Consider the following 5000-nt stretch of genomic DNA (forward strand, 5'->3'; position numbering starts at 1 on the left):
TACATGAGCATATATACACGCATGTATATACACACATACACAACACAGCACACACACACATACACAACACACCACACACACACATACACAACACACTACACACATACACAACACGCTACACACACATATACACAACACACACACACACACACACACACACACACACACACACACACACACACACACACACACACACACACACACACATGGCGCTGTGGTTAGAGCTCTGGCCTGCCACTACGGAGGTCCGGGTTCGACCCTCGCCCGGGGCTGAAATAATTTCAGTATCGCAGCGCTGAGGGGTGTTACTACTCCAACTCTCGTGGGCGGGGAGTTGGGGGTGTGTGTGTGTGCAAGGTCATAGCATTACCCTTAGATCGGACCTACGAGCTCTGAGCTCTCTTCCAGGAGGGAAATAGCTGTCGATCACGAGTCCAACACGTGATCCAAAGACCAAGTGAAAGACCAAGTGAATACACACTCACACACACACACACACAACACACACCAAGTTCCTATTAATGATGTTTACCTTTACCGGTATCTAATAACATTGTTCCGAGAGCTTGTGGTTGTTGTGTAGCGACTATCAGGGATTCAGTGTCCTAGTTTTTGTTTTCTGTAGCTTTTATATAAATCAGTGTTATCCTTCCCTGGGGTTGCCAAGTAAATCAACATTGTGTCGTTGTGTGTGGGCAAATTATAGAATTATAGTAAATCTCTGTCTGCAGGTCTTCTTTCCTTTTTTTTTTTATTCATTATTATTATTATTATTATTTTTTTTTTTTTTTTTTTTGTCTATTTGTTTCGTGGTTTTGTTTTTTGTTGATGTAGCCTCATATCCATACTGGCGAGGTATTTGAGAATTGCCTCTGAGTTTGCTTTCGTTTTTAATTGTTTTTCCTTTTTTTATTCTTCGAACTCTTTCTTGGGGGTCTACTCTGTCATTTGGCTGATCTATGTTATCTTTGTGACATCCTTTCTTCTTCTTCTTCTTAATCTTCTTCTTCTTCTTCTTCTTCTTCCTCGTCTTCTTCTTCTTCTTCTTCTTCTTCTTCTTTCTCCTTCCTCTTCTTCTTCTTTTTCTTCTTCATCTTCTTCTTTCTCCTTCCTCTTATTCTTTCTTCTTCTTCTTCTTCTTCTTCTTCTTCTTCTTCCTTCATATTCTTCCTTTTCTTCTTCTTCTTCGCGTTCTTCTTCTTTTTCTTCTTGGAGGTCTACTGTGTCGTTTGGCTGCTATTTGGTGATCGTATGACAACTTCCTGTTTGATTGGCTAAAAAAAATCGCTCGTCATTTTTTTCTTCTCATCATCATCGACCTCTCCTGTGCCTCTGGTGATAGCTCTCGATTTCATTAAGAGAAATCCGCGGTCTTCCTCGAACTGGTATAAGCTCTGTAAGACAAAAGGGGATTTAGTTTCGTCTTTAAGACGAAAAACGAAGATGATGTCTGTTTCTTGCAGGTCTTTAACTGTGTCGTTAAGGATTCCGGTTATATTGTATTGTACCTTCCGGGGACTTTATTCAAATGTCTAAGATCTCAGAGCTAAAGACAACGGTACAGAATAAACATTATTATAAACTTGTTGCCTCGAAGGAAGGAGCATGTTACATTATGTCTCACTGTGCACAATATTCTCTGTTTATACACTTAGTATTTTGTTTTTATTTCGGGATAACATGTATTATGTTGTCTAGACATTTTGTTCTTCTATTTTGTTTGATTGTGTTGTATTGCTTAAACTAATACATTTTTTCATTTTGTTTTTGTATTAACATATATTCATTAGTAGTTCCTAGTTATGTAGGACCACTTCGTGATTTATTTGTTAATATGTGAATTTGTGTTTCTCTGGTCAGTAAACTTAATCTACATTCCCACTGGGAATCGGAGAGGAGTGCAGGATTCGAACCCATGACTAAGTGAATGCGAGACCAGCACGATTTCGATTACGCCACTAGCACACTATGTATGTTAAGTTAAATAGAATTTAATTTAGATATTATCAAAGGTTATATATTTAAAAGTCCTCTTGTATATAGTGGCGGATTAAAACTGCGTTAGATAACACAGAATTGTTGGTGGTTTGCGTTATGTTGTTTGTGGTAGTTGTTAGCTGTAATTGGGGTTGGTAGTGTTGTTGGGGTAGGTGAATGGAGATAGGTAGGAGAGGTAGTTGCGTTCAACACACTTGCCGGATGGCTCGCTTGAATAGAACTTGATGAAGTTAATTACTGTACAATGCGATTGTCGTTGGGGAATGTTCAGGTCAGGTTCCAGATCGTTCCTTTTATACGATCAGTATGGTACAACGGTAACGTCCTTGCTTTTGGGTAAGCAGTCACACATCCAAGGGCTCGAACCCCAGTTTCAGAGGTTGTCAATCCATGTGTTCAGCACAGTCATGATTATCCTAGGAGTTCTTTTTCTCTCTAATATGTTGATCGTCAGATTCCTGAAGCAAATAACGTTCTAACTAAACTGTACTCGGTGCACCAACTGTTTTGGTATTACTTTTTCATGTCCTGACGTTGATCCTCTCTTCGGAAATAAAAATTGGTTCGAACTACATGTTGTCCTCACTCTTTAACTTTCCTGATTGGACAAGAGGATATGTATTCAGAGTGGTATGGTCTGTCTACAGCCTTGACCTCCGGCAGAATGAGTGCACTGATGATTGGAAGCCTGGGCAGTATGAGTTGATTGAAGAAAAGTGACCTTAACAATACGAGTTGATTGGAGAAAAGTGGCCTCAACAATGTAAGTTGATTGAAGAATGATGAGCTTACTGCTATTGCTGTTCTCATTCTATTCAGTTTCCAGCTTCCAGAAACGAAGTTTGTCAGGTGAACAGTGAAGGTGAGGGTCTGTCCCTACGCACTGGAAAGTGAAGGTGGTGGCACACCTAGCCGTTTCTCGCTAGCATGCTACCTGCTTTGCTACTTTGAGTAGAAACTACTTCGGTTACGATACTTTGTGTTTCAGGTTTCCAAATGTCAAATTGCTTTTGCGCCATATATCGAGAAGCTGAATGAAGAACTAAGAGAAGATAAATTTATATGAATGTTAGACGCATCGTTGAGATGTTCTTACGGAATTCTAGAATATTGTAACCGAAGTCGTTTCTACTTAAAGGAAAGAGCAAAAGCAAATAGCATGCTAGTTTAGTGTTCCACTACCTTTACGTAGTTTCAGACGGAAGTGGACACTAGCGTGAAAAAAAAATAAGACAGCGACAACTAGATTTTGGGTCACGTCATCCTGGCTTAGTGTGAGCCATGTTGACATAGATTCTTCCTGTGATTTTTTATTTATTTATTTATTTATTTATTTATTTATTTATTTTTGTCTCCATGGAATCGTTGGTAAATGGTGTTGATGGCATTCCCTGTCTCAGCAATCGTTAGGTTGAATATAAGAACGTAAGAATGAAGGAGACTGCAAGAGACCATAAGGCCTACACTAGGCAGTTCCATATGCGTTACCACCTATCAACCCCATCCAAAAAGTTGTCTAACCTTTTCTTAAAACAACCATTAGTTTCAGTGCTTAATTACATGGTTAATAAGTATACTCCATTCGTTAACCACCCTATTGGTAAACCAGTTCTTGTCCGTTTCCTTCTTAGAACTAAAATTGTCCAATTTAGATCCATTACTGCGAATCCTGCAGACGCGTCCCGCCTTCTAACTGCTCGGTCAGGCACAGATTGGAACATAAGAATAATCTAGATGCAGTACACTTTTTTTTTCTTTATTATTATTATTATTATTATTATTATATATATATATATTATATATATATATATATATATTTTTTTTTTTTTTTTTTTTTTTTTTTTTTTTAGGAGAGACCAGTATCCTCTTCAAATGTAAAGTTGCAAACATCGACAACTTAGCTCCTCCTCCTCCTCCTCCTCCTCCTCCTTATGATGACAAAAGCGATGTAGGTTCTCCTTCTCCTGACGTATTTCTTTAATAATTCAATAATTTTTAAATGTTAAACCTGTCCAAGCTCGAGATATATCAGGGGTGAGTCAAGGGTTAGAAATAGATGGAAGCTTTCAGTTCCCCCCGAGAGAGTTTGACAACAGGATTCGAGGAGAAGACGGGAAGACAGAGATAAATGAAGAGTAGAGCAAAAGAAAGAGGAAAAGGAAGAGGGAAGGGACGAAAAGAGAAACAAGCAGAGAGGGCGGGAGGTAGAGATGAAGGTTGTGAAAAAGGTAAGAAGAAAAAGAGATAGGAAGGGAGGGACAGAGAGGGAGAGTGGGAAGAGAGTGAAGACATAGAGAAAGAAAAAGAGAGAAAGTGTGAGTGAGAGAGAAAAGAGAGAGAGAGCGAGAGAGTGGAAACATAGAGAAAGAAAAAGAGAGAGTGTGAGTGAGAGAGAAAAGAGAGAGAGAGAGAAAGAGCGAGAGAGAAGGAAAAAGAGAGAGGTGGGAAGAGGGAGGAGATATAGAGAAAGAGAGATAAGAGTGTGAGTGAGAGAATAGAGGGAGAGAGAGAGAGAGAGATAGAGGAAAGAGAGAGTTATAGAGGGAAAGAGAGAGGAAGAGAGAGAGAGATAGGGGAAAGAGAGAGTTATAGAGGGAAAGAGAGAGGGAGAGAGAGAAAGATAAGAAAAAGAAGGAAAGATAAGAAGGTTGGATATAAAAATATAAATAAATAGATAATAAAAAAAATAAGAAAGGAAGAAAGATACCAACCAAAGAAGGAAACGAGTAATTAAGCAAACTAGTAAACAAGGAAGCAAACAAGAATGAAAGGAAGGAGAGAAAGAAAAGAAGGAAGGAAGGAAAGAGTTGACGTAGGTAAACAAGTAAGACTGTAGACAAGCAAGGCAAGGAAGAAAAGAAATCAGCAAGGAAGGAAAGAAGGAAAAAGGAAGGAAGAGAAAGAAGAAGGAATGGGAGTACGAAAGGAAATAAACCATTAAACAAGCAAGCAAGCATGGAGGCAAGAAAAAGGAAGAATTCAAACAAGGAAGCAAGCAAACG

This window comes from Oratosquilla oratoria, chromosome 42 (assembly GCF_046742065.1).
Source record: "Oratosquilla oratoria isolate Oo_2021 chromosome 42, ASM4674206v1, whole genome shotgun sequence".
Taxonomy (NCBI): domain Eukaryota; kingdom Metazoa; phylum Arthropoda; class Malacostraca; order Stomatopoda; family Squillidae; genus Oratosquilla; species Oratosquilla oratoria.